This window comes from Crocuta crocuta, unplaced genomic scaffold (genome assembly GCF_008692635.1).
Source record: "Crocuta crocuta isolate KB4526 unplaced genomic scaffold, BGI_CrCroc_1.0 scaffold346, whole genome shotgun sequence".
Taxonomy (NCBI): domain Eukaryota; kingdom Metazoa; phylum Chordata; class Mammalia; order Carnivora; family Hyaenidae; genus Crocuta; species Crocuta crocuta.
Window position 1 is genome coordinate 1,151,270 of NW_027527957.1, and position 24,156 is coordinate 1,175,425.

Here is a 24,156-nt window from a genome sequence, read left to right on the forward strand (position 1 = left end):
TGCTCAATTGCAAAGCTGTTTCTATTTTTCTTTGTCCTAGCATATTCTAAGATAAAGGTGTATTTTTGTGTAGCTGGTACTAGTTTTATTCTCACAGAGAAAATTTTACCGTGTTCTTTTCTGAATATATTGACTATATATTGAGATGGACAAGTCTAGAGTACTTAAGCAGTGTCTGTGTGTCCAGTGTGGCAGACAGAATGGGAGGGACAAATTCAGACTTAACTGAATTGCAGGCCTCCTTCTCTGACCATTATTCTTCCCAGCCATTTCTTTCTTTCTTTTAAAAAAAATTTTTTTTAATGTTTTATTTATTTCTGGGAGAGAGAGAGAGAGAGAGAGAGAGGGCGTGAGTAGGGGAGGGTCAGAGAAAGAGAAAGACACAGAATCTGAAACAGGTTCCAGGCTCTGAGCTGGCTGTCAGCACAGAGCACGACACGGGGCTCGAACCCACAGACCATGAGATCATGACCTGAGCCGAAGTTGGACGCTCAACCGACTGAGTCACCCAGGGGGTCCCCAGCCATTTCTTTCTATGGAACTTACATGTGAAAATAATTTTCATATAAACTTAGAGAATCAAAAAAGTTTTTTTTTGTTGTTGTTTTTTTTTTAATGAACAGTAGCAGCTTTATTTTATTTCTTTTTTTAAGTAGGCTCCATGCCCAGCATGGAGCCCAAAGTGGAGCTTAAGTTCATAACCTGAGCTGAGATCAGTAGTTGGCCCCTCTACAGACTGAGCCACCCAGACACCCAAAACTTAGAGAATTTTAAAATAATAGGATGTTTGTCATCTTTTAATGTTTATTTATTTTGGGAGGGAGGAGGGACAGAGAGAGAGGGAGACAGAATCTGAAGCAGGCTCCAGGCTCTGAGCTGTCAGCACAGAGCCGGATGCAAGGCTCAAACTCATGAACCATGAGATCATGACCTGAGCCGAAGTCGGACACTTAACTGAGTGAGCCACCCAGGCGCCTGTATTTTTTTAGGACTAATATAGATCAGTATAGATGCAAAAAGAAAAAAGAGTCAATCTTATTTCCAAGATTTTAAGGGACAAGGGAAGAAGTATAGTTAAGACTTTTTTTTAAGATTTTATTTTTAAGCAATCTCTACACCTTACATGGGGCTTGAACTCACAACCCTGAGATCAAGAGTCTCACGGTCTGCTGACTGAGCCAGCCAGGCACCCTTGTAGTCAAGACCTTTATGCAAAAATTTTTTAAATCTTCCCAATTAGCTTGTCACCCCAGGGGAAAATTATAGTTACACATAAGGCCAAGATCTCGCTTCCAAAGAGTTCATATTGACGTCCCTATTACCTTTTCAGTATTTTCATGGGTTGTTATTAAATGTATGGATCTATAATTTCTCTTTCAAAAGGTTCTTCCAGTAAGTGTAATTGAGTAAAGCATTTTGAAATAAACTTGGCTATTGTCACGAAATGGTCAGCAAACATTAACTTTACAAAACAGTGCAACAAATAACTTTGTACCTCTTCTAACTACCTAAAGTGTTTATTAAGGCCACCTGTACTATTTTGGCAGCAGGTACTTTCGCAAAGGTTACCTTTCTTTTTAAAACATTTTTTAATGTTTATTTATTTTTGACAGACAGGGAAAGACAGAGCGCGAGTGAGGAAGGGGCAGAGAGAGAGGGAGACACAGAATCTGAAGTAAGCTCCAAGCTCTGAGCTGTCAGCACAGAGACTAACGCAGGGCTCGAACTCACAAGCTGAGAGATCATGACCTGAGCAGAAATTGGATGCTTAACCAACTGAGCCACCCAGGCGCCTCTTAAAAGGTTACCTCTTAAAGACATAAGCATTTCATGTTTTAGAATAATCCCAACAAATGCAGCCATCTGTCTATGGTTTTATTTCCAAACTTTTTCAGTTGATCAAATTAGCTTTAACTGTCAATCTACAAGTATCTAACTATCCAACCAGAGTGGTCAAACTAAAGAATAAAAATGAAACTGCCTTTGCTTTTTCAGACTATAAGATCTTCTCACTGTCTCTGCCATCAAATCAAATTATCCTTGGCAAAGAAGACTTGGATGCCCCATAAATATTCTTTGTCAAGCAGTAGTTTTCAACTTTGGAATGTGGAGAGTGATATATATTATGATTTTCCCCCAAGAGGCTGATGTCAGTGTGTCTTTTACTCTTTCTCTGTGTTACCCATTTTGACCCTTGCTACTAAGCCAGGAGGCATTAAAAGATTGCAATATGTGCTGAGAAAGTAGATATTTATTTTTCAGTAGAAATCAAGTCAGGAGAAAATGCGAAAGCATCTTCACCTCCTCCAAACCGTCTGTGGCAGTCTTCCCGGGTGGGTACTACATTCACCAATTGCTGGGACATGTAGGCATGTAGTGTAGAAAATGTTCTGTTGATGTCATTTACAGTGACATTTGGTGCATGTGACAGGAAACATCTGCATATTTCACATGAAAATGAAATTTGACTTTTTAAAAGAATGTGAATAACAGCTCATGTATTTGTTTTCTATTTTCCTCTCTTTTCACATATTTTACTTTTTGAGCAGTTTTTAAAAAATGTTTTTAAATGGTTATGTATTTAAAAAAATTTTTAATGTTCATTTATTTTTTGAGAGAGAGAGAGAGAGAGGGAGGGAGAGCACAAGCAGGGGAGGGGCAGAGAGAGAGGGAGACACAGAATCTGAACCGGTTCCCAATGACTGAGCTGTCAGCATGGAGCCCAATGCAGGGCTCAAGCTCGCAAACTAAAAGATCAAGACCTGAGCCAAAGTCAAACACTTAACCAACTGAGCCACCCAGGTGTCCCCTCCCAGCTTTTATTATTAGTAGCAGTTCTACTACATTTATTCATTTTAGCTCTACTACATTTTAAATTACATGCAGATTGAGACAGCAGTGGCCGGTAAATGACATTCAGTGTGAGCACAACCTTGCAAAACATCAAGTTGTTTCATTCTTGATAACATGACACGTTAATCAATCCCCTTTCCTACTGGCTGCTTCATTTGTCTGGGTATGAGGTGTCTGAGAAGGAACAGAAGATTTAGTAGGAAAAAAATATGGGTGGGAGCGCCTGGGTGGCTCGGTCGGTGATCTCTGATCTCACTGTTCATGAGTTTGAGCCTTGCATCAGGCCCTCTGTCAGCACAGAACCTAGTTCAGAGCCTACTTCTGATCCTCTGTACCCCATTCTGTCTGCTCCTCCCCCACAGGTTCTTTCTCTCTCTTTTTCTCTCTCTCTCTCAAAATAAATAAATAAACTTACATTCTTTTCTTTTTTTTTTTTTTAAGTTTATTTACTTTGAGAGAGATGGAGACAGTGCAAGTGGGGGATGGGCACAGAAAGCGGGGGGAGAGACTCCCAAGCAGGCTCTGCATTGCCATCACGGAGCTCAGTGCGGGGCTTAAACCCACGAAGCCCGAGATCATGACCTGAGCCGAAACCAAGAGTCGGATGCTTAACTGACTGAGCCACCCAGGTGCCTCCCCAGGTTTTTTTTTTTTTTTTTTTTTGAGTAACCTCTGTTCTCAACATGGGGCTCAAATTTGCATGCCCAAGATCAAGAGGCACATGCTCTACCGCCTGAGCCAGGCTTCTCAAAGATTTGACAGCAAGAAGGAACAAAACAGATGATTCATCTCAGGGCAGAACCCAGGGGACGTGGCATCATGCACTGAATTGAATAACATTAAGCTTTTCATGCTTCTTGGGATCCTTAACAATGTTGATATTTTGACCGCAGATGTCCGTCAGTGATCTTTCCAGAGCTCTGACTTCAGTCCGCTCTCAAACATGCCCTGTATGGGAGCCGAGCGCTGTCTCCCTGAAACTTGGCAGTGCGGTTTCCATCTGGGTTGCCTTGCTCCTTCTCGGCGTGATGGATGTTGACAACTGTGTTTTCCACTTAGCAGGGATTTGACTCAACCATAGCAGGCACCATGTCAGCTGCCACATTTCCTTCCGCCCCTCCCCCAGAGGTGGGTGTGATTGCTCCCCCTAGAGGCGGGTGTGCCCAGGGTACAAATACCCAGAGCCTTGCCGCTTAAGAAAAGAATGAAAGGGTTACCTCAGGAGGCACGACTGCACAAGCACCGGACTGACAATCAGAAAAGTTTGGTAATGTCCCACTTCTGTCACTTATCTGCCGAAACAGACCTGGCATCATTTTCCTGTATGACTTGAGAAAGGCATGAAATCACTTCCGAGACCCACTTTTATTACCTGTTAAATGGGTATATTACTTTTCTATATTCTCTAGAAGGATCATTGTGAATTACTGAAAAATGAAAAAATTGATTTAACAGAAACTCTGTTGCATGTCTATTACATGTCACGTATTAAGATAATTTATACAAAGGGATCCCATAAGCTGTAAATAATCATAGATATTAGTACTTTTATAATTATGTGCTTTTTTCTCGATGCATTAGTAAGATGTGGAGAAGTAACATTTGTATATGAGAATAGAATTTGAGTCTTATTTTTAAATGTTTATTTATTTTTGAGAGAGAGAGAGAGAAGGGCAGAGAGAGAAAATTCCGAGTAGGCTCTGCACTATCAGCATAGAGCCAAATGCAGGGCTTGAACCCACGAACCGTGAGATCATGACCTGAGCCAAAATCAAGAGTCAGAAGTTTAACAAGCTGAGCTACCCAGGCACCCCTGGAACTGGAGTTTTAAATGCAAGGAAGGAGTGTGGTTGAGCATAGAAGGAAGGGTCTCTCACAAATGCCTAGTTGGTTACGAGGTATTATGGATGCCCCTTCCTCTCTGCAGACAGCCAAAGATCTTGCTTCCAAGGAGTTGCTGATGATATAAATTCCATGGCACAAAAACCCCCACACTTTTCATAATGGGTTTCAGACCCATTACTGCTTATAATTTAAAATTGTTCAGATTCATGGCTAAAAGGAGATGTTTCTGCTTTTCATTAAATGTCACAGAACAGGTGCTGAGCTCTGCAGTCTTTAATGACTTCCAGCCTGTGCTAAGTCATAGTTAAAAGTAAAATATCTAAATTCCTCCTAACTTTCAATAGTTGCGTTAGGGAGAGAGTTAAAATGAGCACATATTTCTTAACCTCTATTTTGCATCATTTGGTTTAGATTTTCAGTAACAACATTCCCTTCCTCTGCTGGACTATTGAGTAAAGAGAAATGATTGGGAAAAAATCTGTCTCTGTTACATATGTGGTTGCACGAAAATTCTCGAAATATCACACTTTCTTTTTTTACTGCACCAAGATGTGTAAAGGAAGACTGCTTTGCTGGGCAATGTTTGAAGCAGATAAATTTGTGCCTAGGAGATGGGAGGTAATTACCAGACAAATGACTTGCACATCCGGTAGATTCATGGAGGGTTAAACTAAATATTTCAAGCTGTTATTTGGTCTGTTTGCTCATGTTTATACGAGGCTAACAACTTCCACAACTGCCTTTCAAGCGGTTGTTCCCAGGTGTCTTCTGTTTAGTTTTTGGGCTCATTTGAATTACTTTATGAGGAATATTTAGAAAAGACAAAGAGTGGGGTGATGAGGGGTGAATTGGGCTTCTTACAGCCTCGGGAGAATTCTCTGCTGTTCTTCTTTGCAACTGTGGTGCGAACTTGGCTGCAGGCAAAAGCCAAGTCTGGTGATTTTCACTTGTGGTTTCTGTAGGTTATTACAGGCCTACTAGAAATTTTATAGAGATGATGAACTTAGTCCCTGAAAGATCTCCTTTGATTAGGTTTATTCATTCATTCATTCATTCATTCTTGGAATTTTATATTTTATTTTTTTTACAGATTGATCTTTTTTAAAAATGTTTTATTTATTTTTGAGAGAGAGAGAAAGAGAGAGAGCATGAACAGGGGAGGGTGAGAGAAAGAGGGAGACACAGAATCCAAAGACAGACTCCAGGCTCTGAACTGTCAGCACAGAGCCCGACCCGAGACTCAAACCCACGAACTGTGAGATCGTGACCTGAGCTGAAGGTGGATGCTCAACTGACTGAGCCACCCAGGCACCCCTGGAATTTTTGTTTTAAAGAAGTCTAAGGCTTTTTAGTTTTTGAGAGACAGAGAGAGAGAGGAGAGAGAGAGAGAGAGAGTGTGTGTGGGGGGGGGCAGAGGGAGAGAGAGACACAGAGAGAGAGAGAGAGAGAGAGAGAGAGAGAGAAAGTCAGTCTTAAGCAGGCTCCAGGCTCAGCAGGGAGCCCAACACAGGGCTTGATCTCATATCCCTTGGATCATGATGTGAGCTGAAATCAAGAGTCTGACGCTCAACTGACTGCCACTCAGGCACCCCTATCCTTAAAATTTTAATGAGACAACTAAAAACTTCTCTAAACTAGGTGTATGCAATATTTGAAATGAGAATGTTTATGGATAAATTTGAGAATGTTTCAATCCTTAGTAGTTGTATGCTATAACATGTGGATAGAAATGGTATGATGTCTGGAAAAATATTTTGAAATGTTTCACCAAAATATATAGAAATAGATAAAGGAAATTCCTTAAAATATCATTGAATTGGGGCACGTGGGTGGCTCAGTTGGTTAAGCGTCTAACTTTTGATCTCAGCTCAGGTCTTGATCTCAGAGTTGTGAGTTCAAGCCCCGAGAGTTGGACTCCACACTGGGTGTGAAGCCTATTTAAAAAATATCTTGTTAAATCTAAATGTTTGGTAAATGTTTTCATTACTGTTCTTCCATAAAAAGTTGAAAAAACTCTTCTACTTGATAATCACAAAATGACAAATTTGGGAAATATTTGCCAAGTATATGTCCTATATAAGGTTATTATCCTTAAAATATAAATCACTTATTAATCAAGATCAAGGCTGAACACTCCAATGAAAGTAGGCAAAGGTGGGGTGCCTGGGTGGCTCAGTTGGTCAAGCATCAGGCTTCCGCTCAGGTCATGAGCTCATGGTTTGTGAGTTCGAAACCACTTCAGGTGAGCCCTACGTCTCTCTCCCTCTCTCTCTGCCCTCACTTGTGCCTTCTGTCTCTCTCAAAAAAAAAAAAAAAAAAGTAGGCAAAGGAAATGAACAATCAAGTCACAAAAGAAAACAAGAATGAACAATATATAAATAGAAAACTGCATATTTACATAATTGTATATTGATTTCACTGTCAGTAAAAATAATTTAAAACATAAAAATAATTATAACTATAAGGAAGTTATTCTAAGTCAGGCACTAGTCAAGTACATTCCCTCTTTCTTCTTTTTCTTTTTTTTTTTAAGTGAACTCTACTGCCAAAGTGAGGCTTGAACTCAAGACCATGAGTAGATCAGCAGTCTCATACTCACCAACTGAGCCAGCCAGGCACCTCTCTTCTCTCTTTTAACACTGGTTAATGGTCCTAAGATGTGGAAACTTTTTTTTTTTAAGTTTATTTATTTATTTTGAGAGAGAGAGAGAGTAGGGAAGGGTATAGAAAGAGAAAGAGAAAGAATAGTGAACAGGTTCCACACTGTCAGCACACAGCCTGATGCAGGGCCCGAATCCATGAACCATGAGATCATGACCTGAAATCAAACCAAGAGTTGGTTGCTTAACCGACTGAGCCACCCATGCACCCCTATGATGTGGAAACTTATTATTTCCATTTCATAGAAGAGGACACTGAACCCACAGAGGTTGAATTCCTTGCCCAAGACTACAGTGGGGAAACATTAGTAAGCATTGGAGTTAGGATTCACACTAGGACCATACCTTTCTAGAACCTACTCTCTTGACAACATGCTCTATGACATCTGATATGGCTAAAAAAAGATATTAGCAGCTAGTGTGTTGTTAAAAACCACTCACAAACCTTTCTGGGGAATGATTTGGCTATATGTATGGATAATGTGTCTTAAAAATGTGCATGATCTTTAACTTGGTGAATCTAATTCCAGGAATTTTTTTAAGGAAATTGGACAAATGTTCCAATAATGTTTATGGGAAAATATTAATCCAGCACCCATTATGTATTTAAAATTCAAAACTAAATTTCCAATAAATAGAAGAGTGGTTAAATAAATGTGCTTTAGCAACCTGCTAATATACTAGAGAGCCATTAACATGTTTATATTTTTTAAAAGAAAAATGTTTATAAAATATTGCAAGTGGGGGAAAATGTTACAAAACCCACTGTAGAGGGTAATTCCATGTTGTTGAAGAAAAAAAGTGCATACAAGGTATGTAGTGTGTGTATATTTGGAAAAATATGTACCAAAATTTTAACAATTCTTGATCTTTAAATGGTAAGAGTACAGGTAGTTTTCCCTCTTTTGTATATACTTTAAAATCTTCTCTACAAATATGTAGTTAGGTAATAAAAATGATTTTAATGTAGCCTATGCAGTAAAACAGTAAATGCCTGCCATGTTGAATTCTAACAATTTATTGTGGTAAGAACGCTTAACATGAGATCTACTCTCTTAACGGAGTTTTTTTTTTTAAGTTTATTTATTTTCTTTAGTAATCTCTATACCCCACAAGGGGCTCGAACTCAAGACCCCAAGATCAAGAGTTCACTCCTCCCACTGAGCCAGTCAGGTGCCTCGACAGAGATTGATGTGCACAATACAACACTATTATCTATAGGCACAGTGCTGTGTGGCAGATCTCTAGAATGTATTCATTTCTCATAACAAAAATTTTATACCTGTTGATTAGCAGCTCTCTATTTCCCCTCCACCCGGTACCTGGCAACCACAGTTCTCTTTGCTTCCATGAGCAAAGACTCTGACTATTTTGGATACCTCGTATAAGGAGAATCATGTAATTTTTATCCTTCTGTGACTGACTTGTTCCACTAGCACAATGTCCTCATTGCTAATCCATGTTGTTACATCTGGCAGAATTTCCTTCTTTCTTAAGGCTGAAAATATTTCATTATATGTATATGTCACATTTTCTTTATTTATTCACCCATCAGTGGACATTCAGGTTGTTTCCACATCTGCAGTAAAGATGGGAATGCAAATACCTCTTCATAATGGATTGTTTTTAAGGGAAGTATCTGCAATTATAATTCTGGACATTAAAGACTGTGTGGTCCAGAAGTTATTTCCCGCAGTTTGAGTGATTATACCTGATGTTACATTTTTCCTCAACGCATCTATCCGTTGTTCTGTTTTCTCATTCATGAAGAAGGAATACTGACAAAGTGAGACTAGCTAGCTGTGTCGTAGGGATGCCCCCCACTGATTGCTCTGCCCCTTCCGTCTGCCTCTCTTTCTTCCATTTTTCTCTACTGGCTTCTTTGTAAAGATATAAACATTCGCGAGTCTCTTTCTCCCTTTAAAAGCAAAATAAAATGGTTCTATGGATTCTGTTATCTCCTTAAACAACTTTTTCTTTTCTTCTTGAAAATAGCTGAGTCAACCCTTACTGGCTTTATCTCCTCCTTTCCCATTTGCTCTTCAATTTGCTGAGATATAGTTTCTACTTGAAACCAACCTGGCAGAGCACCTGGGTGGCTCAGTCGGTTGAACATCCGACTTTGGCTCAGATCATGATCTTACAGTTTGTGAGTTCAAGTCTGGCATGGGGCTCTGCACTAACAGGGTGGAGCCTTCTTCAGATTCTGTGTCTCCCTCTCTCTTTGCCCCTCCCCTGCTTGTGCTTTCTCTCTCAAAAAGAAAGAAATAAACATTTAAAAAAATGAAACAAACCTGGCAATGCTCTTTATTAATAAATATAATGCTCTTTTCTCAGTGCGTTTCCATTCATACCTCTGTTTAACTCAGGTAACTGATGCAGTTGAGTGAGACATCCTTGAGCTTCCCCTTTCCTTACATTTACTTTTTTGGGGGAGGTTCTTTTTTTTTTTATTACCCCTTTATTTTAGTTTCCTTTCTTGCTGTGTGTGGTGGGCTGAGTAATGGCCTCCAAACATATCTGTGTCCCAATCCTGAGAACCTGTAAATATTACCTTTTGTGACAAAAGAGAGGTTGCAGATATGATTAAGTTAAGGGTCTTGAGGGGCGCCTGGCTGACTCAGTGGATGGAGTGTGTGACTCTTGATCTCAGGGTCATGAGTTCAAGCCCCGGGTTGGGTGGAGAGCTTACTTAAAACAAAAAGTTAAGGGTCTTGAGATGGGGAGATTATCCTGGATTTACTCACAGGCCAGATGTCATCACAACGGTCCTCCTATGAGGGATGCAGCAGCAGTCAGAGTTGGAGCGGGAGAAGGCCATGTGATGATGCAAACAGACATCGGGGTGATGTGCTAAGGGGAGGAAGAAGCCGCAAGCAGACACTGTATGCTGAAAGGCAAGGAAACAATTGTCCCTTCAGAACATATGGAAGAAACGAGCCCTGCCATGACCTTGACCTTAGCCCTATAAAATTGACTTTGGACTTCTGACCTGCAGAGCTGTAAGGAATACATGTGTGTTATTTTAAGCCCCTAAATTTGTGGTAATTTGTTACAGCACCAATAGGAAACTCATATACTGTCTCTTTATTAATTCTTTCCTAAACCCTTGTGTTACCCCAGAACTCCACACAGGACCCACTTTGTTCCTCGCTCTACAGTTTTTCACTTGGAAACTGCACCATCTGTCAAGGTTTTAACCATGACCAATGACTCCTATGATGATCTGTCTCAGTCTACAGACCCCCAGTTTCAACTCTCCAATTACATTATCATTTGTGGTCATGAAGGCAACTCAAACTCATTGTGGGGCTTGAACCTACAACCCTGAGATCGAGAGTCACATGCTCTTCTGACTGAGCCAGCCAGGTGCCCCTTAAACTCATTATCTAATGGGCATTCGGAGGAGAATTTACTAGACTAAAGAAGTATAAGCTCAGATTTCTTCACTTGCTCAGGCATTTTCCAACATGGTGGGCACGTTCTAGAAATTTGTAGTTGTGGTTTTACATTATTCTTGTTAATAAAATTATTCATGGTCAGAAAGGCAGTATTTTATGGTTCCACCTGTTTTAACAAAAATGATTCCACCTGTTATAACAAAAATACGATGTTATAGATATTATATACTATGTTAAGACTTAAACAACAAGCATTATTTCTCACAGTTCTGGAGGCTGAAAGCCTAAGATCAAGACTGACAAACCCAGTATCCGTTGAGGGCACGCTTCCTGGATCATGAAAGGCCACCTTCTCATTTACTCTGTCTTTACATGGTGGAAAGAGTAGGGGATCTCCCTGGAGTCTCTTTCATAAGGACACTACTCCCATTCATGAGGACTCTGCCCTCAGGACCTGATCACACCCCAAAGACCCCCATCTTCAAATACCACCACATTGGAGATTAGATTTCAACAAATGAATTCTGGGGAGATAAAAACATTCCGTCTCTAGCAGGCGGTAAGGTGCGTTTTACTTCATAGTCCCGTGGGTGAGTACAGCACCCATGTATCTCCAAATTTATCGTGTTTATCATGCTCATGTTTATGAAGCACTCAAGTGACACACAGCAGGTGGCCAACAAATCCTTACTCTTATCCCCAGATGCTTTATCTTGGTTAATGACATCACAATCTTGCCTTCGAGAGCTAGAGACCTCAGAATTATTCGTGATACTCTTCTCAATCTCTTGCCATATCCAAGCCAGAAAGTCCTATTGGCTTTGTCTCTCTAATTAAGGCTTTTGCCTTAATTCTGGGTCCACAGTATCTCAGAGCACAGTCTCTGACTTTATTCAAGTCTTGGTTTATTTATTTATTAATTATAATTTTTTAAAATGTTTTAATTATTATTTATTTTTGAGAGAAAGAGAGAGCATGTGCTAGACAGAAGAGGGACAGAGAGAGAGGGAGACAGATGGTCTGAAGTGGGCTCTGCACTGAGAGCAGAGAGCCTGATGTTGGGCTCAAACACACAAACCTTGAGATTATGACCTGAACCAAAGTTAGATGCTTAACCGATGGAGCTACCCAGGCACCTCATGTCTTGGTTTATTATAATAGTTTCCTCATTTGTTTCTATGCTAAACTACTCCATTTGATGCAACCTCTTTGTTGCTAATAAATATATCTTCTTAAAGCCAAAATGTAGTCTTAATACCTCTATAGCTTAGTGCTTTGGAATATGGGATCTATAGTCCAGTGTAATTGATTATTGAGCCTCTAGAGAGTAGGGAGATGTGATACTGTGATGAAGAATAAGAAACACGTATTTAGTCTTTACCCTCATTTCTGGCTGAGCTCCTAAAACCCTTGGAATTTCTTAAGTGATTAGAGAGATCCTTGTGTCTTTTGTTATGTTAATGCGGTGGCTTTTGGAATGCCCCTAGATCGCAGAAGGATGGAGTCTGGTCTCTAGAGGAAACAGCCTTGTGATTAGAAGGTTAGAACTTTCAGTCTGGCCCCCCTGACCTCCAGGGAGAGGGGGGCAGCCCAGAAGTTGAATCAATCCCCACTGGCCAATGATTCAATTAATTATGACTATGTAATAAAGCTTCCAAAAAACCCCAAAAGGACAGGTTCAAAAAGTTTCAAGGTTAATGAACATATGAGGCACCGGGAGGTGCCTGGAGAGGGCAGAGAAGCTCCACACCCCTTCCCCATACCTTGCCCTATGTACATCTTTCTTCTGGCTGTTCCTGGGTTACATCCTTTTATAATAAGCTGGTGGTGTTGTAAGTAAAATGTTTTCTGAGTTCTGTGAGCCACTCCAGCAAATTAACAGAACATGAGGAAGAGGTCATGAGGATCTTTGACTTATAGCCCATCGGTCAGAAGCACAGGCAACAACCTGGGTGTGTGACTGGCATCTGAAGGGGGGTGAGGAGGATGGGCTAGTCTGTTGGACTGAACCCTTAACCTGTGGAATCTGATGCTATCTTGGGTAGATAGTGTCAGAATTGAGCTGAATTCTTGGATACCCTGCTGGTGTTAAGAAAGGCTTGTTGGTANCAACAAGCATAGTAGTGTTTTTGAGCCAGGTAGTTTGTTTTGCCACCACTGTACTTTCTTAGTTTTAATTTTAATTTCCTCAGAAAAGCTCTTCCTGATGCCACCAGTCAAAGTAGGCAGTCCCACTTATTGTCACATTATCTATGTTTTTTAAAAATAAAATTTATTGGGGCGCCTGGGTGGCTTAGTCGGTTGAGCGTCNCCACCTCCCACATTATCTATGTTTTAAGATTGCTAATTCATAGCACACTCTAAAATTATCTTGACTATTGATTTGTTAGTTTACTTGTTATCTGTTTCCTCCATTAGACTGTACTCTGAAGAGAGGGATTCCTTCCTTCCTACCTTCCTTCCTTCCTTCGTTTCTTTCTTTCTTTCTTTCTTTCTTTCTTTCTTTCTTTCTTCCTTTCTTTCTTTCCTCCTGTTTATTTATTTATTTGTTTGTTTTGAGAAAGACAGAGAGAGCATTTGAGCAGGGGAAAGGCAGAGAGAAAGGGAGTGGGAGTGAGAGAATCCCAAGCAGGCTCCCTGCTGTCAGTTCAGAGTTCCAACAAGAGGCTCCATCTCAGGAACCTTGAGATTATGACCTGAGCCGAATTCATGAGTCCGAAGCTTAACCAAGTGAGCCATCCAGGTGCCCCAAGGATATTTAAAAAATTGGGTCAAAGTAGCTTTATAAAAAATCCCTACATTTTTCTTACCTTTCAACTTCCCTTTGGATAGTAAAAGATGGTCATATTTGGTCTCGTGGCTGGCATTAGGATCAGCTTTTTGGAGTCAAGGGAAAACAGAATGCTTTACTCTTTCATGAAGGGGTCAGGCACTAAAATAATTCTGGTGAGTGGCTGGTATAGAGAACACAGTAGGCCCACAATACATGTTCACTCTTGCTGTTACTTCACACGTATCTTTGTGCTTGAGCACAGGCTTTGCCCATAGTCTTTAGTATTTTATTATTTATTTATTTATTTATTTGCCTATCATTCTTAAAAGGGCCTTTTACTTCTTTTCTCTAACCCTGCCTCAGAGTAACTTTTAGCTCAAATGTTAGTTGCTCTATTAGAATTTCCCGTGTGCCTGTAGGTAATATGAGTCTATGACATTTTATTAATATCCTTGTTTTTACATTTATTGTAGTTGAATTATAATACAATTTGTATTTTTAAAATTTATCTCCCTAAGGGTACCTGGCAGGTTCAATTGGTAGAGCATGCAACTCTTGGTCTCAGGGTTTGAAGTTTGAGCCCTGTTTTGGATTAAAATAAAACAAAATATATTTATCTCCCTAGACTGAAGTTTCCATTATGGGAGGAAAATGCTCTAGTATTACAGGTTCTGTAAATACCTTAGGAGTAAATGCTCCAGGCTGTTAAGTTTAATTTGGATTTGTTTAGCCAAGAGACTTGATTAATTCGAATTTTGGAGTGCATAATATCGGCGAACACTGCTACACATATACAACTAACACCATTGTAAACACTTTAGAACATAGTCTCATATAATCCTCAATTCTGTAAGGACAGATATTGTTTTGTCCACATTTTAAAGCTGAAAAAAAACGACTCTGGAAGTTTGAAGTCACTCGACAAGATCGAGTCAGTGGTAAAGCTGAGTTTGGAAACCTGATCTTTCAGACTTTTGCTCTTAGTTGTCATGATAGAGTATTGTGTACACCTGAGCTGTCTTATCCAGCAGCCACTAGCCATGTGGCTCTTGAGCACTTAAATGTGAATAGTCAAAGTCAAGATGTCCCATAAATATAAACTGCACTCCCGATTTTAAAGATTGTGTATCAGATTGCCTGGTGGGCTCAGCCAGTAGACCGTGTGACTCTTTCCCCTCCACCCCTGCAAGTTTTTATTTAAATTCCACTTAGTTAACATACAGTGAAATATTAGTTTCAGGTATAGAATTTAGTGATTCATCACCTACTGTTCTTCACAACAAGTGCCCTCCTTAGTACCCATTAACCCCCAGCCCCACCCTGACCTACCTCCCCACCAGTAACCCTCAGTTTGTTCTCTATAGTTAAGAGTCTGTTTTCTGGGGACACCTCGGTGGCTCAGTTGCATAATCATCCAACTCTTGATTTTAGCTCAGGTCATAATTTCACAATTCGTGGGATTGAGCCCTGCATCGGGTTCTGTGCTGACAATGTGGAGTCTACTTGGTATTCTTTCTTTCTCTTTCTCTCTCTCCCAATCTCTCTCAAGATAAATAAACACTTTTTAAAAACCTTGTGTCTAATTAACATTTGTTTATATTGATTACCTGTTTAAGTGATAATATTTAGAATATATTACAGTATATAAAACATATTATTAAAATTAATTTTGCTTATTTCTTTTTACTTACTTTTAAAGTAGGCTCCATGCTCAGCGTGGAGCCCAGCACGAGGTGGTACTTGAACTCATGATCAAGACGGGAACCAAGATGAAGACTCAGACAGACTGAGCCACTCAGGCACCCCTCTTTTTACATTTTTAATATGGCTATGAGAAAATTTAAAATTGCACATGTGGCTCACATTTCATTTTTATTGGACAATGTTGATGTAGACTCATTTTGTTTTAAGAGAGCAAGTGTGTGAGTAGGGGAGAGTGACACGGGTGAAAGAGAGAAGACAGAGAGAGAAAGAGAGAGAGAGAGAGAGAGAGAGAGAATCTTAAGCAGCTTCCATGCTCAGAACAAACCCCAACTCAGGGCTCCATCTCATGACCCTGGGACCATGACCTGAGCCAAAATCAAGAGCCGGACACAACCGACTGCACCACCTAGGCGCTCTTAGAGTGATATTTTTTAAGCTGTGGATTGGAACCTGCTAGAAGCTTTTAAAAATTATTAAAAAAATCGGGGCACCTGGGTGGCTCAGTTGGTAAAGCATCCGACTTCGGCTCAGGTCATGATCTCACGGTTCAAGGGTTCCAGCCACGCGTGGGGCTCTGTGCTGACAGCTAGCTCAGAGCCTGGAGCCTGCTTCAGATTCTGTATCTCCCTCTTTCTCTCTGACCCTCCCCTGCTCACACTGTCTCTCTCAGAAATAAATAAAACATAAAAATAAACAAACAAATAAATAAATAAAAATTACTAAAAAAAGTTTTTTAAACAGAGTGGAATAGAATGGAGCAGAAAGGACTAGAATAGAAAACAGAATGTGCTATGCATATGTAGTAAGGTAAGTATCGTTTGGTGAAACTTGTTTTAGTTACAGACATGTGTTTGTGAGAGGCCACAGTGTGAAATGTGCTTCTCAGTGTGAGTCTCATAAAGTCGGGGGAAGGACTGGGATAGACATCAAATGCAGGTTCCATTGCAGTATAGAGTCCTCTTCTAGTAGGAAAGATTTTCAATCCTCTCTAAATTACTTTTTTCATTTTTCGGAATCACGCTAGGGTTGTGAATGGTTTTGCTGTCAATTCACCAGCCTCCATGGCAGTTTTCAGAGTCCGTCATCCCATCATTTGACTTTCCTTCTTATGCAGCTTAAATTCCATAGTCTAGCATTAGAATCACTCTTTGTGTGCACTCAGTCCTTTGCCTTCTTGCTTTGACATAAAACCCTGGTAAAACACGAACTCTGGTAAAAGTCTAATCTCTTGTCTACTCAGTCCTTGAGGAGCCACATATCCTTGGAACTAACACACAACCTTGTTGCATGATCTCATTTGCTTTTAGTGCTTTACTGCAATCCTTGTACATTTTCCTATCCAGTAGGTGTCCAACTAAAACCTGCATCAGAATCACCTGTGTTTTACACAGATTTCTGGGCCCTACCCTGAGTTTCTGATTCAGTAGGCATATTAGCCATCTATTGCTATATAACAAATTACTTCAAAGTTTAGTACCTTTTAACAAACTTTTTTCTTTCCTTCCTTCCTTTCTTTTTATTTTTTATTTTTTAATGTTTATTTACTTTTGAGAGAGTGCAAGTGGGGGAGGGACAGACAGAGAGGGACAGAAGATCTGAGGCAGGTTCTACGCTAACAGCAGTGAGGCCTATGCGGGGCTCAAACTCAGGAACCATGAGATCATGATCTGAACCAAACTCAGACACTTAGGTGCCTCTCTTTCTCTATTTTTAAATTACACACCATTTCTAAGGGCCAAGAACTTTGGAGAGGCTCAGCTTGATGGCTCTGGCTTAGGATGTCAGGCACAGTTGTAGTCCAGTTGGTGGTTGGACTATAGTCTTCTGAAGGCTACAGTTTTTGCCGTATGGGCCTCTCCATGGTCGCTGTTTTCTTACAGAGCAAGTGATGAGAGAGATGATGGAGATGGGGATAAAGGCAGGGGTTGTAGTCTTTTAAGACTGTCTTATTCCTTTGGTCACAGCCCAGTGGACACAAGTGAACCCTGGGATGATGTGGAAATACACTGATGTGACTACCAGGAAGGAGGGATCATTGAGGACCATCTTGGAGGCTAGCTATCACAATAATGGTAATGGGCCTGAGAATTTACATTTTTAACAATTTTCCACTTGATGTTGACAATGCTGGTCCGACAATCACACTTTGAGAACTATTGCCCCAGTCTATTTTCTCTTTCGCTTTGATACCAGTGCATCAGTTTCAAACTGCAGCCCACTGAGACTTGGATGCTCAAGTAATTTATTTTTTTAAATGTTTTATTCATTTCTGAGAGAGAGACAGCATGAGAAGGGGAGGGTCAGAGAGAGAGGGAGACACAGAATCTGAAACAGGCTCTGAGCTAGCTGTCAGCACAGAGCCTGAAGTGGGGCCCGAACCCACAAACCGTGAGATCATGACCTGAGCCAAAGTCGGACGCTTAACCAACTGAGCCACTCAGGCGCCCCTGGATGCTCAAGTAATTTAAAGGGAACCAATTTCCATACCCTAAATGTTCATAGATTTATTTCATAAAATTCATATGCTTTAGTATGTTCCTGTGCAAGAAGAATGAGAATTTCCTTTCCCTATTCCTTTTTCAATATGATCTTTCTTCTACTCACAAAACAAAGTCATTTCTCTCTCTCTTTCAGATTCTTATTTTGATGTATTGCCCCAAAAAGGACAACTACAATTGTGGTGTCAGAGAAGATCTTTTAGTGAAGGGATGCACTTCCTGAGGTGCTTGGCTGGCTCATTTGGAACAGCATGCAACTCTTGATCTTGGGGTCATGAGTTCAAGCCTCATGATGGGTGTAGAGATTACTAAAAAAGGTATAAAAAAGAGTGAGAGATGCTTTTCCAATAAAATTTTACATTTCACTTTGTTAATTGTAATTAATATTATAATATATTTATGTTGTGTGATACTGTGATTCGTAAGAAATATGTATTTAATCACTCACATGATGAAAATACATTTTTTGTATATAATTGGTCTTCATCCACTGTTCTGGCTTACAGCTTTCAAAACCCTTGGAATTTCCTGAGCGATAAGAACAATGGAGTAAGAGATAAGGGCAATATTTCATCTGTACTCCTCAGTTCCTGAAGTCACTTCAGAGCCATAAAGATCAAATGGATATCTTTTTCTTTATAACAAGCCCTTTTCCACCACAACTGGGCTTATGTTAATGTGCTGACTTTTGGAAAGCATCTAGGATGGGGCTGGTTGCTGGGGGAACCAACCTTGAATACAGGATTGGAATTTTCAGTCCCACCCCCGATTTTGGAGGAGGGGAGAGGGGGCTGAACATCGAATCAATCACCTACGGCCAATGATTTAATCAACTTTGCCTATGTAATGAAGCCTCCATAAACACACAAAAAGAGATTTGGGGGGAGCTTCTTGGTTGGTGAACACGTGGAGATTCTGAGAGAGGAGTGCATTCCAAGAGGGCATGGAAGCTCTGGGACCCTTTCCCCACACCTTGCCCCATGGTTCTCCTCCATCTGGCTCTTCCTGAGTATAGCTTTTATAACAAACTGGTGACCTAGTGAGTAAAATATTTCTATAAGTTCTGTGAGTTGCTGTAGCAAATAAATTGAACCCAAGGAGAGGGTTGCTGGAAACTCCAATCTGTAGCTGGTTGTCAGGTGACAACCTGTGCTTGCATCTGAAGGATGGGGGGCAGTCTTGTGAGATCGAACCCCTTAACCTGTGGTATCTGATACCATCTCTGGGTAGATAGTTTCAAAATTGAGTTGAATTATAGAACACCCAACTGGTGTAGGGGAATTGTTTGGTGTGAGGGAAAAAACCCTCCATATGTTATACTTGGTGATTAGAATCTTTAGCTGTTTTTTATTAATTATGTATTGGTGATAATGGCTAGTAAACTCAATACAGAATAATAACTTTTTTTAACATTTATGAATGTTATGATAGAAAAAAATTGATTTAAATACTAGTTATTGAAAAATGAACTATTGGACCTCATCAAAATAAAAACCTTCTGCACAGCGAAGGAAACAGCAAAACTAAAAGGCAACCAATGGAATGGAAGAAGATATTTGCAATTGACATAGCAGATAAAGGGTTACTATCCAAAATCTATAAAGAACTTATCAAATGGAACACCCAAAAAAACAAATAATCCAGTGAAGAAATGGGCAGAAGACATGAAGAGACACTTTTCTAAAGAAGACATCCAGATGGCCAACAGACACATGAAAAAAATGCTCAATGTCACTCATCATCAGGGAAATGCAAGTTAAAACCACAATAAGATACCACCTCATACCAGTCAAAGTGGCTAAAATAAACAACCCAGGCAACGACAGATGTTGGTGAGGATGCTGAGAAAGAGGATCTCTTTTGCACGGCTGGTGGGAATGCAAACTGGTGTAGCCACTCTGGAAAACAGTATGGAGGCTCCTGAAAAACTTAAAAATAGAGCTACCCTACAACCCAGCAATAGCACTACTAGGTATTTATCCAGGGGATACAGGTGTGGTGTTTCAAAGGGATACATGCAACCCAATGTTTATAGCAGTGCTATCAACAATAGCCAAATATGGAAAGAGCCCAAATGTGGATGCATGAATGGATAAAGATGTGGTATATATATACAATGGAGAATTACTCGTCAATCAAAAAGAATGAAATCTTGTTATTTGCAACTACCTGGCTGGAACTAGAGGGTATTATGCTAAACGAAATTAGTCAGTCGGAGAAAGGTAAATATCATATGACTTCACTCACATCAGGAATTTAAGCTACAAAACCGATGAACACAGGGAAGGGAAGCAAAAATAACATAAAAACAAGGAGGGGACAAAAATATAAGAGACTCTTAAATACAGAGAACAAACTGAGGGTTGCTGGAGGGATTGTGGGTGGGGGTATGATAGGCTAAATGGGTAAGGGGCAGTAAGGAGGACACTTGCTGGGATGAGCACTGGGTGTTATACACAGGGCATGAATCACTGGAATCTACTCCTGAAATCATTATATGTGTTAACTAACTTGGATGTAAATTAAAAAAAAATACTAGTTACTGTTGCAGAGAATGATAAGGGAATGATTAATAAAAACAAACATAAAAATGTATTAATTAAGGGATTTCTGGCTGGCTCAGTCAGTAAATCATGTGACTCCTAATCTTGGGGTCATGAGTTCGAGCCCCATATTGGGTACAGAGATTACTTAAAAAAAAAAGAATAGCTATTGAATTTCATATATATATAATTAAAATAATTTTTTGGAGAAGGTACATAAAATAGTATTTCAAGGAGAAAAATGTAAATTATTCTGTTAAAGCAGAGTCTTCTGTATTTTTAGAATGAATGATTCTGTATATTAAATTATTACACTATTTTCATAAGAAATAAAATCTGAAACATGCAAAAGGATGATCATATGGCTTTTCAATGTCATAGTAATATGAATATTGTCTAATGGGCTCAAACATGAAATACCTGATTTTCAAAGGCTGTGTAATTTTTGACCCATTATATATACTATTGATCAAAATATTTTATAATTCTCTATNCTTTATACATTTGTAGAAAACTAATAGCAATGCAAAGATTTTTTTTTAATAGGTTCTAGGCCCAAGGTGGGGCTTGAACTCATAATTCCAAGATTAAGAGATACATACTCTACTGACTGAGTTGGCTAGGTGCCCCAGTGCAAGGATTCTTGTTCAATAAAATTGCAAAGGAATTTTGTTTAGTGCAGACGTGAATGATTTCTACAGAAAAACAGCTCAGAGTTTACATTTTTAACTACTGGCATATTAACCAGTTTTATGTCTAATTTAGTAATCTTATTCCATCATACTTTCTTTCGGGGACTTTGAACACTCTTTCTTATAATTTTTTGAACCTGCTTTACCTTTCTGCTGGTTCCCTCATCAAGGACTTAAACAAACCTTCAACACATGCTCGCTTTATATTTCTATGACTCATGTTTCTAATTCTGTAAATTATACTTTGACTGATTCCAGTATGTACATTTTTAAAAAGTAATTTAAAGTTTTTATTTAAAATATCTGTATTTATAGCCATGCCAGGATGGCTAAGTTGGTTGAGTGTCTGACTTTGGCTCAGGTCATGATCTCACGGTTCATGCTGGGCTCTGTCTGACACCTCAGAGTCTAGAGCCTGCTTTGGACTCTATGTCTCTTTCTCTGTCCTTCTCCCCCTCATGCTCTGTCTGTCTCTTCCTCTCTCTCAAAAATAAATAATGCACATTAAGCAAAAATTAAAAAATATATATTTGTATTACAACGTCCTGGACATTACATCCTCGGCAACTTTTTAAACTTTTAATGAAAAACTTTAGGGGCATCTGGGTGGCTCAGTAGGTGAAGCGTCCGACTTCGGCTCAGGTCACTATCTCACAGTTTGTGAGTTTGAGCCCCAGGTGAGGCTCTGTGCTGACAGTTCAGAGACTGGAGCCTGCTTCAGATTCTGTGTCTCATGCTCTCTCTGCCCCTCCTCCATTTGTGCTCTGTCTCTCTGTCTCTCAAAAATAAATAAATGTGAAAAGAAAAAAAATCTAAATGTCAACTTAAAAATGTGTGAGGACATAGTTTTGAAAAATTATCTTACATGGTATTTGAGAAAAAAACAAAGTCCTCAGTAACTATTTCATTGTTTCTTTCCCCACAAACTTTCAACACCTTTCTCCCTTCCTCCTAAGCATTCTGCATTGACCTTGTTTATTCACTATTTCACTGATTAAAGTAGAAGCAATCAGAAGATAATTTCTACTGTACTTATTGAGCCACATTCAGCATACTCTGCTTTCCCCACCATCATCACCATTGCTCCTCTCCGGCCAGATTACTTTCTGTTTTTCTTTTTTTAAGTTTATTTATTTATTTTGAGAGAGAGAGAGGAGGGACAGAGAAAGAAAGAATCTCAAGCCAGCTCTGTCAGCACAGAGCCCGACAGGGGACTCGATCTCATGAACTGTGAGAACACGACCTGAGCCAAAATCAAGAGTCAAACCCTTAACTGACTGAGCCACCCAGGTGCCCTCAGGTTACTCTCTTGATTATTTTTTTTTTTTAAAGTTTATTTATTCATTTTTGAGAGAGACAGAGTGCTAGCGGGTGAGAGGCAGAGAGAGAGGGAGACACAGAATCTGAAGCAGGCTCCAGGCTCTAAGGTGTCAGCACAGAGCCCAGCTAGGGGCTTGACCTCATGAACTATGATATCATAATCTCAGCTGAAGTTGGCCCCTTAACTGACTGAGCCACCCAGGTGTCCCTCTTGATGTCTGTTATTCATTTATTTATTTAAATGTTTTATTTATTTCTCAGAGAGAGAGAGAGACAGTGTGAGCAGGGGAGGGTCAGAGAGAGAGGGAGATACAGAATCTGAAGCAGGCTCCAGGCACTGAGCTAGCTGTCAGCACAAAGGCCAATGTGGGGCTTGGACCCACGAACCGTGAGATCATGGCCTGAGCCGAAGTGGACGCTTAACCAACTGAGCCACCCACGCGCCCTGATGTCCATTTTTATGTTCACATGACGACAGTCTTCCTAATCTAGAACTAAAACTTTTTTTTTTTAAGTTATCTCTATGGCCAATGTGGGGCATGAACTCATGACCTGAGATCAAGAGTCACATGCTCTACGGACTGAGCCAGCCAGGTGCCTCTAGAGCTAACACTTTATGTATATTTGTCTATTATGATTTTTTTTTCAATTTCGGAACCCTCATTTATGTAATAATTCTCATTTATTGATAAGCAAATCAACATTTTTCAGCAGGTTATTTATTGGAAGATCCATGAGTGTGTGTGTGTATGTGTGTGTGTGCAAAAGAGACAGAGACTATGCTAGGGAAAGAGAAAATGATAAATATCTATTCATTTATTTATTATTATTATTATTCATTCTAAAGGCAGAGATCAGAGACATAGAAACAGTCTTTTATTTTTGATTTCACTCTTTTTGCTAGGTGCTTATATTAGAACTATGAAAAGACAATGGAAGGCATATTTGGCACAAATAAATAAGTTTTACCGCCATGCCTTGTGTCCCAAGCCCATGCTGCCCTTGGGTCCACCAGACTGAAATTGCCTGGACAGGCATGGTGTCTATCATGATAGTTGTCTGACATGTGTCTGACATGACAGTTGCTGTTCATAAAGTATTTGCCAAAAGGGGTGCCTGGCTGGCTCGGTGTGCACGGCATATGATCCTTAATCTCAAGCTTGTTAGTTCAAGCCCCCCATTAGGTATATAGTTTACTTAAAAAATATTATAAGAAATATTTGCTAGATGAATATGTTACCTTACTTTAATTTTTAATGCATTCTTTTATTAAGAGAAAAATTCTAGTTTTCTTATTTATTCAACACATTTATTAAGTTCCTGCTGTGTTTTTTACTTGTCTAGATCCTGTTGTTAGTCAATTGTGAACAAGGACAAAAATGACATAGAAATGTTCTAACTATTCAGGGCCTGTAAATGCTAAGAATGTAGGCTAAATTAAGTACTTTATACTTTAACTCAATAGGCCTGATTAAAAACTCAAAGCTGGAAGGAAGTTTAGGCATAATCTAGTCTAATGACCTTATTTTATAGGTAAAGTCCAGAAAGTTTTTTTTTTTTTTTACATTTCTTAATGTTTTTTCATTTTTGAGAGCCAGAGAGACAGAGCATGAGCAGGGGAGGGGCAGAGAGAGAGCGAGACACAGAATCTGAAGCAGGCTCCAGGCTCCAAGGTGTCTGCAAACAGCCTGTCATGGGGCTCAAACTCACAGACTGTGAGATCATGACCCAAAGTCAGTCAGACGCTTTACCGACTGAGCCACCAAGTGCCCCTACAGTCCAGAAAGTTTAAATGATTTGCCCCAAATCACACAGCTAGATCATATCATAGCTGTGAATTCTCTTACCAGGACTTTACCCTTTCCCA